This window comes from Chiloscyllium plagiosum, chromosome 13 (assembly GCF_004010195.1).
Source record: "Chiloscyllium plagiosum isolate BGI_BamShark_2017 chromosome 13, ASM401019v2, whole genome shotgun sequence".
NCBI lineage: Eukaryota > Metazoa > Chordata > Chondrichthyes > Orectolobiformes > Hemiscylliidae > Chiloscyllium > Chiloscyllium plagiosum.
The window spans coordinates 24401847-24415610 of NC_057722.1; positions in this window are offsets into that span (position 1 = coordinate 24401847).

The window sequence follows — 13764 nt, forward strand, 5'->3', positions numbered from 1 at the left end:
CACATTTTGGTAAATTATTTTTGCCAGCCTCTTAGCACAATGTCGCAACTTGTTAAAGTCAGAGTGAATTAATTTAGTGGCTCTATATCATTGATGGCTTTTCATACACTTTGATGATAAGATGAGTTTACTGTTGCAATACATATTTTGCAGAACTTAGTCATTTTGGATTTGACACAGTTTCATCCAGAAATTGATTTATTTGCATGTAGTATATCTTCTTTTGACAGTGTTTGTCTGGTACAATGCAGAATTATTTTTGCTAATACTGTGGTCAGTTTCAGTGCTCATGTGTCCTTAAACATAGGAGATGCTGGAAAACAATGTATTTTGAAATGTGTTAATTGTTACTATAAACAAAATCTATTGCGTGAATAATGTTGTAAGTTTGCAAATTTTGTTTTGACTTCTGGAGCCCATTCCGACTTTGGTACAAAAACTCACATTAATGTAGCAAAATGTTTCAAGATAACTCATTGGAGAATTACTAAATAAATTTTGACACGGAATCAGACAGGCAAATATTAGGGAAGATGACTGAAAGCTTGTCTAAAGTGGCTGAAAAGCCAAGAAGAAAAATCATGCGCTCTTGTGCTTTGCTTGTTTCCAGGCTCCACCACCCTATCCCCTTAAAACTCTCCCTCATGTCCTTTGGATGTCCAAAATTGGGAAAGAAGTGCAGAATTTTCCCAACCCCTGTATGCCATGAACATTGGTGAGTTAGTTATGAAAAGATGGTGAGGTCGGAACAATTAAATTCTCAGCATTGAGAAGAAAGTGTCTGATTCTTCAAGCGGGTTTTGAATGATGAGATGAGAGTCTCACTAATGAGTAGCAAGACGCCTATTAGCCTCCATTTCCATACATTAATAAGCCATTATTACCTAATATTGCCTCACCGATAGGTAGTTTCCCAATCTTCCATGTGCCACATGGACACTTTTTTATGGATTAGATTCCTTACACTGTGGAAACTGGCCCTTCGGCCCAACAAATCCACACTGACCCTCCGAAGAGCAACCCACCCAGACCAACCTCCCTCTGACTGATACCCCTAACACTCTGGGCAATTTAGCATAGCCAATTCACCTGACCTGCACATCTTTGGACTGTGGGAGGAAACCGGAGCATCCAGAGGAAACCCACGCAGACACGGGGAGAATGTGCACACTCCACACAGACAGTCACCCGAGGCTGGAATCAAATCTGAATCCCAGGTGCTGTGAGGCGGCAGTGCTAACCACTGAGCCATCGTGCCACCGGTCATAGCGATAATTCCCAATTGTAAATTGGAATGGTTACCCAGTGACCTCAGCTTGCTACTTGTTCCTCCAGACCTCTATTTTGTACAGCAGTCCCAACTTCTCGGGAACACTCCATCAGTGAATGGCTGCAACCCCCCGATCCACAGAGCTTGATCAGCCAAATGCCAACTTCACTATTCCCTCATAGTGTATCACCATTCCACTTAAAATACAGCTCTCCATTTCAGTGCTGCGCTTTGGAGCACACTGGCACCTATCACTGTAATGTGCTGCCAGGAGCCTGGTGCTAAGGGACAGGCATCCATCACATGGCTTCAACCATGGTGTATCCCTAGGTTTATTGATTTTCACTTAGCGCTCACTCATTTACTACCTGCTTGGATGCTGATAGAGTCTTTATGTTGCCTTGCCATTTTGCACTTTGTCCCTTCACCCAGACCTTAAAGGCTCAAAGTATTCTGTCTTGCCTTGCCTTTAACACAGACACAAAGCTAGTCAGCTTGTTTGCATTGTCAGCATTGATCAGTCAAGGGGACCGACATGTTGCTGCACAGCATCATGCTATGTCAATATTACATCCATACCATGTGTTGGCAGCTCAGACAGCAAATACACAGCATGCACCTCAATTGAATGGTCATGTCTCAAAGCATAATGGGACTACTCCTTTGTTAGGCCAATAGAGACTGTCTTCAGTCAGCAAGTCACGGTGGCCTCTGCTTTCAGTCCAGGGGCTTGGACCCATTCAGACAGCCACCTGATGCACCTAGGTTCCGGAGGTCTACAGTCCATTGCAGTCCAGTTTATAGTCATTCCTGCAGGTCCAGTGCAACCAGACTGGGACTTTGTAGTAAGTCAGACAAGGAGGTGCACACTGACTGGTCAGGGATCCAGTCTCACCTCACTACAGGTGACTCCACTGCACTACACACACGCACACACACACACAGACACACAGACACACTCTTTCTCATATACAAGCTCTCTTTCATAGGCTCATGCATACACTCCCACACTCATATGCACACATGCAACATCTCACAGACTTATGCCCCTTTACACTCACACTCACACACATACATACACTCTCTCACAGACACTCATAACAACACCCGCCCACCCATATGCACACAGGCATAAGTTTGTAGGGTGAATTTGTACTTGCAGAATTACACTTTAATTTTGTTCAAAACCTGCATAAATCCATATAAGATTCTGTAAATCCATTTTTTAGATCAGACTCAGTCTAAATATTGTGTCATAGACAGTCTCACAAAGGGCAGCTCACATTTTCAATGCATTACCTGGGCCGACATGACACCAATCGTTAAATTTCATTTGAGAATATAACTTTTAAACAAGTTTTGTGATTTACATATGAAAGAACTGAAACCAACATGGTCATTCTAAAAGATGAGAGACTTAACAAATAATCCAGGTCTTTTTCAAAATATAATTTCAGTTACACCACACTGTAAACTTTTGCTACAAATTCTGCTCCTGATGAAGGAGCAATGCTCTGAAAGTTCATGCTTTCAAACAAACCTGTTGGACTATAACCTAGTGTTGTGCGATTTTTAACTTTGTACACCCCAGTCCAACACCGGCATCTCCAAATCATGACTAGTAAAGATGATAGCCACCTTTGTGATCCAATTGGAATAGTCTTGTTGAGTAAACACTGGAATGTTTAGTGACAGACGGCATCATTTACAGATTACATGAATATGACCAACAGTACCATAGTGACTATCTTCAGGTCTGTCTCCTACCAGTTCCTCCTTTGTTCTGACTCAAATCGCTATAACATCATCGCAGAGAATAGTGCTTGATGCACTCAATCAAGTATCAACCCTGTTCAGACCCACATACAACATATAAGTCTGGAAGTAACAAAAGTATGAATGGGGTTTCCATAGCAGTTGAGATCAGATAAGATCAAGGTCAACAAATGTGGTTTTATTGATGGTGCACATGTAAGGTAGAAACTCATCTTAGGGTCAAAGTTGATCCCAAAATTGCAAACAGACTGACTTAATCTTAAACTGTGCCTGGCAGTGGAACCCAGTCAGTAGCTGTGGCATGGAGTTTATACTCAATTCCAAAGACAATGGCTTCAGTCCTCTCAATGTTTAACTGGAGAATTCTACTTGTACAGTGCTGGATATCATGCAGACTGAGGAGCAGCAGGTAGTTGATTATTAGAAACAATCAAAGAATAGATCCTTGAGGAACTCCAAAGGCAAAGCTTTTGCAATGGGATGCTCTGACTATGATTAGCAAGATGGGTCAGTCTAGTCCTTCCCAGCTGGACATCAAATGGGAGAGACATTGGAAGAAGTAGTCAACACAATCAAAAGGCTGTAGGAGGATAAGAAGGTTGAAGAGAGATAGATGGATAAGAAGGTTGAAGAGAGAACCACCTGATGAAGGAGCAGTGCTCTGAAAGCTAGTGCTTCCAGTTAAACCTGTTGGACTTTAACCTGGTGTTGTGTGACTTTTAACTTTGTACACCCCAGTCCAACACCAGCATCTCCAACTGAAGAGGGATAGTTTATCTTCGTCAATTACATCCAAAGCATTTTGTGACTTTGATGCAAACAATGTTGTTACTGAGACAGGAGTGAATGCCTGATTGGAGGATTCAAACAGAGAGTTGAAAAAAAAGGGCACGTATATGGGAATTTACAACAGATCAAAGAATTTTGAAGAGGGAGATAAGTTGTGGATATTGAGGTAAAGGATTTATTTAAGGGTAGGATAATGCCCTCACTTAAAGGAAAGATGGATAGAACCCAAGAAAGTGAACTTTTAACAATAACAGCCATCATGAAGATGATAAAGGGAGGTTGGGTGGGACAGCACATGAACATAAGAACAAGAAGCAGGAGCAGACTATTCAGCCCTTTGATCCTGCTCCACTATTCAACAACATCATGCTGATCTGATTGTAGCCTGAAAGTCACATTCCCTCCCACCCTAATAACCCTTCATCCCCATACTTAACATGAAACTAGCTACTTCTTCTTAACAATATTTAAGGACTCTACATTGACCTCCTTTTCAAGAAGAGAGTTTCAAAAACCAATGGTCCTCTGAGTTAAAAACAAAAATTGCCTCATATCTGCTTAACCGGATAACAGTTTTTATATACAGTGATTCCTCATGCTAGATTCTCCTAGAAGAGGAAATATCCTTTCTATATCTCCCCTGTTAAGATCCCTCAAAATCTTATATGTTTCAAATAGGTCACCTTTTAACTGAATTCCCCTCATGAAAGAACAATAATATTCTATTTGTTTTCTTAATTGCTTGTTTAACTAGTGCGCTAAACTCCTGCAATTCACACAGGAGAACACCCAGATTGCCACTACTGAAATCTCTCATTATTTAGCAGCTTACTGCAAATAGGGCCAAACATGCAGATGAGGTAGGAGAGTGTAGGATTGACGGGTGATAGCAGAGAACTCAGAAAAGTTCAAGTTCTGCATGAGGGAGAGGACAACTGTGCAGAGGGTGTTTGACCCAGTGGCTTTGCAGATGAGAGGAAAACAGAAAAGGCAGCTGATGGTCTCAATTTTAATGAGAAGTCCAGTTAACTCCTCACACTCATTGGCTAAGTTGAGAGCTGAGGAGATGGGAAGAAGGATTTAGAGTCATAGAGTCATAGAGATGTACAGCATGGAAACAGACCCTTCGGTCCAACCTGTTCATACCGATCAGATATCCCAACCTAATCTAGTCCCACCTGCCAGCACCCGGCCCATATTCCTCCAAAGCCTTCCTATTCATTCAACAGGTTTACAATGCTGAAAAGCAGCCTAATCCTGCTGTTTTGTCTCAGGAAGACAATACCTGCATTCATCATCCTATACATATCACCAGCCATTACCCATGTTGTTAGTCAAACCAGACTGCTGGGTTCCAAATGACAGTGATATTGAACTCAAAATGTTGACTCGGTTACTTTTTCCACAGATACCACAGAACTACTTTGATTCCCCAGCATTTTTTAATATATATGCATATTTCAGCCCAGGCAGCTGCCTATCATGTGAGGTCTCCAGTCCAAAGGCTGAGCTTGAACACTTGCTCAGCGAGATGGGAAGGCTTTAGCGGGGGCATTGAGCTCCAAAATGTTAGCATAGGCACTGATTCAGCTTTACACTCATGTTAATATAATGAACAGCCTACACCACATAGTTTGAGGGAATGCTAAAGTTTTTAGCAATGTGACATTGCAGTGTGTGTGCTTGCACTTTTGACACTACTTCGGACTTCAAGGGCAACAATAGTGCTCAACAAAATATTAATGTTAACTTGCGCCATTTATATGTGAGATTCCACAAGGAATATTGGCATATTGCTCCACTAAGGCTGACATCACAGTTAATTGCAATCCAACATTCATCTGACATTCCTGTGCATATAGTTTTCAGCAGAGGTCACTGGATCCAATCAGGAGCAGGAACGCTGATTGATTTTCTCCTTCTGGCCCAAGGGTCCTTGGCAATTTTTAATTGAATGTGTATGATGACATTGTAAATATTTGTGTGTGAGCAGCAGATTCAAGTAACTCATAATGCAGCCAGCCTACACAACTGGTCAGGGTTTTCAAAGTCTGCTTTTTAATTATTGCAAGTTCTGGTTCCCAAAATGGGACTCCACACAACAGGAAACGATTATTTATTTTCTCATACTTTTCTTTCTGACAACTCTTCTTTCTTCAGGCCATGTCTAGGTGTTTTGTGAATGCTCGTATTAAGAAAGTGATTTTGAGTCCTAAACCTAGAATCAGAAAATGTATTCCTGTTTAATTACAAAGGTATGTGGGGAGAGGCACTTGCTCAATCTTTTGTTAAGTCCAAGTGCCTCCACTGAACTTCACTCAGTATTCAATACTGTTTAAAAATAGAATATTCCTATCATACTGAAATTTTAATGCTCAATATGTTAAATTTAATCAAACAAGAGCCCAAATTTACTGAAAATCAGTAGCATTTTTGTGAGTTGATGATTTTGTTTTGTCTTCTTATTTCAATTGAGTTGCTGAGTGAATGATTAAATATGTCGTGGTGAGGTATTTATCGATTTAGATTTTTATTTGTGGTTTATAGAATTCTGATTCAAGCAGAACATTTCTTGGCAGGAGTGTTTGGCTATTATGTCAACTGTAATAGACTCCTAGGCAGTCAGTTGGAGTGATGTGAATGCAAATCCCAAACTAATCAAGTTTTTTTAAAATTCTACAGACTGCTTTGGGAGACATCTCTCTCCTGAATTTATCCTGTAATCACATTTCCAGACTGTCTTGAACTGAAGGAAATATACAATGAACAACTGCAGTGTTAGTGCTCAATTGGCCTCAAATATTTAAAGTAAAATTATATCACAACATTTTCATCAGCATGCAAGAGACTGGAAGTAAATGCGGCAGATCTCTCAGCAGCTTTTTAATTTTGAAACAAGACTCGCATCTGACTGTAAGTTTCTCAACCAGTTAGGTTGAGCAGACACGGTAATGTCTCACTGAAAGTAATTGGAATTGCCTTATATAAAGAGACACTGCAAAGGTGACTTGAATGGAATCAGGAATTGGAAGTATGATCGGAAGAATTGTTGGGATGGAGTTCAAAGTCTCCATCTGGTTTCAAAGATGTCTCAGTTGATGGGTGCTGTTGGGAATTGTCTGCCACTCAATAAGCTGGCCAAGGGCACAGGAATGGAGGTGAGTCAGTCAAAATGAGGGCCCTTTCGTAACTCACTTCAGCAGATATTGCTGTGACTGCTACTGGCACAATTACATTGGTCAGAAGTCAGCAACGTTAACATTTTTCACACTTTGGAGGGAAGACTGGATCCTGGTTCCCAGGATTAGGTTCCTTGTGATGCATTCCTTAATAAAAACTGTGAAATATTCGACTATGTGGTGGAACCTCTTTGCCATGCTTTGCTTGTTCAGGATGAACGCCCAGGATGAACTGCACCTTCTCACATAAGCATGGTAGGGGCTCTTGTAGCACAATAGTAATGTCCCTTCCTTTGGATAGAAGGCCTGAGTTCAAGCCCCACCTGCATCCCAACATGTGTCATGACATGTCAGAATATGTTGATTAAAATATCTACATCTGATCCTCTTCCTGTCTTCCCAGAGATAGCCTGAGTCCCAAAGGCTGTTAAAGTTTGGCCACTTTGCAAAATGGCATGATTCCTCTTAACGAGCCTACAATTATGTTAGTTGGCAACTTATTAATACAACAAGCCTGTTGCAAAGTCTGCCAGCTCCCTGCTGTCTGCAAAATGGCAGAGAGCTGAAATGGGTGTGGAATTTAACCGTTATGTCTACTAGCAACCATCTCATCTCTTCAGAACCAGGAAATTCCTTCACCATATCTCTGGCAGAGGTCTGAAAGGAGTCTAAGAGGTTGATGGCAGCGGTGATTAAACATGACCTTCTGGTAATTGCAAGAATCTGCCATCCCCGGTGCAAGGCTCTGAACTCTGAGAGTCAAAATGTGTAGTGCTGAAAAGTGCAGCAGGTCAGCAGCATCCAAGGAGCAGGGGAATTGACATTTCAGGCATAAGCCCTTCATTACTTTTCCAGTGCCACACTTTTTGACTCTAGTCTCCAGCATCTGCAGTCCTCACTTTCTCCTCTGAACTCCAGAGGTAATGTTCTGACATGAAAAAGATGTTCAGCCTCTTGCCATATGCCCTGTGTGATGTGTAGGAGGGGGCTGTCCCTATTCAGCTGTTCATACACCTGATCATCTTTATTTTCATCTGATGTTGAAGTAAAACAGCCCTCATGCTGGTTCAGTCGATCACTGCTGATAACCGAAGTAGTGAAAGCAATCTCTCTGCACAAGGAGCCTTTTACACAAGCACACATTCTCCTGTTACTTCTGAAGCCCCTCAATTTCTCTTGTCATTTCTTTTCTCCTTGCTTTCGTTGGCCAGTTTCCGGACATCCAGGAAACCTCTGCACCTGCAATCAAATTCCAATGCCTATATTAATATCTTTCTCAGTGAGTTACTAACATTAAAATTGGTGACTTGGCCTCCTGAGGGTGCATGCAGCCCAGTACACTGCAGCTAAATGGAAAGTACTTGGGTTGGAGCTGGCTTCCAGGTATGTTTTCAATTTCCATGCTGTCAATGGTCCCCTGAATTCACAGACTCCAGGAAAGAAAAACTGCTCTCTACCACCCCACCCAATCCCGTGTTATAATATTCTCTATGAGTGGTGTGATGTGTGTACATGATTATTTGCTAACTGGGGGCACTCTGAAATTATACGAGCATGAAGTGTTAGAGTTAAATCAGCAGCAGACATTGATCCATTAACTATGAGCCTTACAGAACACAACATGTGCAGTTGCTGGCTACTGGATACAGGATACTCTGACAAAAAGTGATAGTATCTGAAGATCAAATACAAAGGGTTTCTCTGTTTCAAGCTAAATCTTTAATCTTCAGCGCGGTAATGAGAGGCAAGAAATTACCTCATAGTGTTAATGGATGGATACCTATAACCTTCCTCATGTAAATGAGTTGCACTTACACTAAAAATTTGTATAAATGTAGATCACATCATATTGTTGACTGTTCATAAGATTAATATTGCCAATGGTAATTTCTAGGCTCATGCTCCTAAAACAATGTCAGTTAAGCTCACCAGTTTCCTGCTAAACTGGCAAGAACTTCTCCATTTTGAATCGAACAGTGTATTTTTTGTGTGTGATGTGGCAACATATTGCTAAAATGGACAGTCGGCAGATCAAGTTAGTGATTCAACAATGTTTTATATATTGACTGATTCAACATTATAAATGTCCTTTACGGTTCCTGCTGAATTTCAGCAAGTCAACGACAAAATGTCCCATTACTATGGTGACGATGATGAGCCTCCATTCTCCAGCAAACCTAAAACTTAAATGCAAAAATAAAATGTAATAGCAAACGACAGGCTCATTCTCATGACTGGTTTCCTATTTTATGTCATATAGTACATATAAGTTTTTTTTTGAAGAAACATGATCATTACTTTGTTTGTGGAATTAACTGTTTAAAAAAGTTTCAAATTAACCCAGCAATTGAAGCTATTGATGCTCCTTCTTTTGTAATGATTGATATTTATTAATCTTTCAGTTTTGCAGTGATGATCCAAACTTGTCAGTCAGAGGCATTTAACAGAAAACTATTGAAATTTAGTGTTTATATTTAGTTTGATGCAGAGCATGTACTGAGATCATGTAGTTGATAGTTGTGAATTGAGAAGTTTTCCTTGTTTTATGGCTGCTGGCTGCAGTTTGGGAACATATGGAAAAGATTACCATAGTTTATAACTAGCTAACGAGTGGGACGTTGCATTCCAAATATCTTTACTGTCTGATGATAAATTACTAATGAATTTTCCATCACAAGCTGAATGTCAGTGCACTTAGAGTGAAATTTCACTATAATCATCTTTAGGAACTCTTATATATATTCAAGTCACATTCATTAATTAGTTGTATAGTAAAGAGAGCTAGTTGTGAGTGTAGGATCACCCATGCAGCTGCAGGGATGCCCCTGAGGCTGCGTGCGTCTGCTTGGCAACCAATAGAGAACAGCACAATGTGCAACTATCCTTGTTCGAGCAATTATTCTTGTTTATACACTTTTTCCGAATTATCGTTTTTCTCTCTCACTCCGTTTCAAACTCACATTCTTCATATCATCTCCAGGTGACCCTTTCTCCCATATTCTATAACTCTTCTTCCTTTTTCCCAATTCTATCCCACATCATATCTCCTCTAACCCATACTTTTACCCTACTTGCCTTATTTTCTCCACTCTCACTCTCTGCTTCTATTCTCACTTTCTCCCCCTACTCGAAGAATCACAGTGTTATTCCAGTGCAGAGGGAGGCCATTCGGCCTATCATGTCTGAGCTGACTCTCCAAATGAGCATTTAACTTGCTGCCATTCTCCCACCTTCTCCTTATAAACTTGCATATGTTCCCTTTCCAATTAAACCTCTACTTCCCTTCTGAATGGCTCAATAGAACATGCCTCCACAGCATTCTCAGGTAGTGGATTATAGACCGCTAATGACTCACTGCATGGAAAAGATGGCTCTTCAAATTGCTTTGGCTCCTTATAGTAATTACTTTTATTCTATGATTTCTTGTTCTCTATCCTTTCATGAATGGGAACAATGTTTTTCCTATTTATCTGTCAGATCTCTTGTGATTTTGAATATTTCAATCAGATCTCTTTTCAGCCTTCTCTTTTACAAGGAAAACAATCCTATCTGCTCCAAACTATCTTTCAGGTTAAAGGTCTCCATCCCTGCAACTATTCTCAGGAGCCTCTTTCTGCACTTTTTCCAATGGCTTTGCATTCCTTCTGAAGCGCCCAAAACTGGATGCAGTCTTGCAGCTGAGGCTGAACTGGCATTTTGTATAAGTTCAACATCTAGTTCAGAAGAAAAATTATTTCAAGATTTATATGTGCCACATTCTCACCACTCTATTCATAAACATCCAGCTTAGCAGAACATATATGTGCAATCAAATCAATGCTGAATATGTGTTGAGCAAACAAAGCAAAATTTTTACATTGTCTTGCTCCATTTAGGGCAACATTAATGAAGATGTGCTTGCCTGTCCAGTACAGATTAAACTTCAAAGCCACATATGAATAACCTTTCCAAACAATTAATTGTCTAGCCATTCTGAGACATGATTCGGAGATGCTGGTGTTGGACTGGGGTTTACAAAGTTAAAAATCACACAACACCAGGTTATGGTCCAACAGGTTTAATTGGAAGCACACCAGCTTTCGGAGCGACGCTCCTTCATCAGGTGATTGTGGAGGGCTCGATCGTAACACAGAATTTATAGCAAAAATTTGCAGTGTGATGTAACTGAAATTATACATTGAAGAATTGATTGTCTGTTAAGCCTTTCATCTGTTAGAATATAGTGTCAGTTTCACTTCTTTCATGTATAAATCACAAAACCCTTTTTTTAAAGTTGCATTCTCGGGTTAACTGTTAACAATGGTGATAGCTAGACAATATGTTGAAGGTGTTAGCCTCCTGTGTTCTCTGTCTAGTATCTGATGTTTAGATTGATTCTAATCTAAAAAGTGAGATAACAGAGTTTTACATAAATTCATGCAGTTTTTGAGCTCAGAGTTCGACATGAATGTATGCAGTTTTTGAGCAAAGTGCAATGTAACTCTGCAAGTACAAAAAGAGACACAGAATGTTCTTCTCCAAAGGCAGAGCAGAATGAAAGTGATACATGGCTAGTGAGCAGGTGGACAACTACAAAACTTGTGCTCTTGGAAAAGATTGTAAGTTAGTCAATCTAAATAAAGTATTTTGAATGCTAGCAAAGGCTTCTGAATTATGCAACCAGCCCAGATCATGTGAACTCATTACTAATTAACAGAGGACAATGCATACCTCTCCAGATAAGTTTACAATCACAAGATCAGATTAACTTGACAAATCTCCAAAATGTTAGACCAAAGTTTAAAATGCTGGTCTTGTAAACTTTGCTTAACATGTTTATTTAATTCTCAAATTGAAAACATATGCCTATGTATAACTATGTATATCTACATGGGATAAGTTTTTATTATTGGTAAAAGGAGATTTTTTTTGTCTGAACAATTAGAATAACAGTATAACAGAGGAGACATGCTCATGATATTACCTTTTAATCACCGTTTAAGGCTTGAGGGCAGAATATCTCATACTCCACCTGATATTAGATTAGATTTGAAAGATACTTGATAACATGGTAGTCATGATTTGGAGATGTCGGTGTTGGACTGAGGTGTACAAAGTTAAAAATCACACAACACCAGGTTATAGTCCAACAGGTTTAATTGGAATCACTAGCTTTCTAACCACCTGATGAAGAAGCAGCTCTTCAAAAGCTACTGACTCCAAATAAACCTAGGTAAAAACAATGACTGCAGATGCTGGAAACCAGATTCTGGATTAGTGGTGCTGGAAGAGCACAGCAGTACAGGCAGCATCCGAGGACCAGTAAAATCGACGTTTCCGGCAAAAGCCCTGTTGGACTTTAGCCTGGTGTTTAGTGATTTTTAGCTTTGATAACATGGTGACACTATGAGCCAAAAAGAGTATTTTTTCCTGCTGCAGGAACACTATGACCTGATGTATGATGCTCCTCCTGTAATAATTTAATATTAGCCAAATTCTTGTGTGTTTGAAGAAAGTAATGTTTGTGCATAATAGTTAGCTGTTATAAAACTCTGCTAGATTCTTTAAAACCATGATATTTACACCCAGTTTCAATATTATGAGAAATAACATAAGCATGACCACATCAGGTAAAACACCTTGTTTGAGGCAAACTCACACCACTGCCCTAACGCCACTCTCATTTTCTCCTACTGCCATTTTCAGTCTTCCTCTAATCTTTCACTCTCACTCATGTTTACTCTTGCAATGTAATCTGTTGCATTTTTTTTTAATTGGAAGCATATAGTAATAACATTGAACTGGAAAAACTAAAGTTAATTAAATTTAGAAACTAAGTATGCTTTTGTACTTTGGGATGTCATGTTGCAGCTGTACGGCTCATTGGTGAGATCACTTTTAGAATATTGTGTATGATTCTGGTTGGCCTTCTATAGGAAAGACATTATTAAACTTGAGACGGTGAAGAAAAGATTTACAAGGCCGTTGCTAGGTCTGGAGGATTTGAGCAATAGCGAGAGGCTGAATACTCTGGGGTCTTTCTCCCTCAAACATTGGAGACTGAGGAGTGACCTGATAGACCTTTATAAAATCATGAGGGGCATGGATAGGGTAAATAGGCATGGTCCTATCCCTGGAATGGGTGAGTCCAGAACTAGAGGGCAATCGGTTTAGGGTGAGAGGGGAGAGATATAAAAGAGACCTGTGGAGCAATCTTTTCACGCAGAAGGCGGTGCGTGTGTGGAATGGGCTGCCAGAGGAAGTGTTGGAGGCTGGTACAATTGCAACATTTAAGAGGCATTTGGATGGGTATACAAATAGGAAGGGTTTGCAGGGATATCGGCCGTGTGCTGGCAGGTGGGACTAAATTGGGTGGGATATCTGGTCAGCATGGACGAGTTGGACCGAAGTGTCTTTTTCCGTACTGTACATCTCTATGACTCTATGGATCTGTGTTACTTTAAAGTCAGACATCAAACCTGAACATGGAAAGGTTTGCATCATATCTTTTCAAAACAAATATGATTGCATGATTATCTTGATATTCTTTCATAAATACCTAAAGTTGTCCCCATAAGATTCATTGTAAATTTGACACATTTCATCCACAGTTGGAAATGTGTTGCTGGAAAAGCGCAGCAGGTCAGGCAGCATCCAAGGAGCAGGAGAATCGACGTTTCGGGCATGAGCCCTTCTTCAGGAATGAGGAAAGTGTGCTAAGCAGGCTAAGATAAAAGGTATGGAGGAGGGACTTGGGGGAGGGGCATTGGA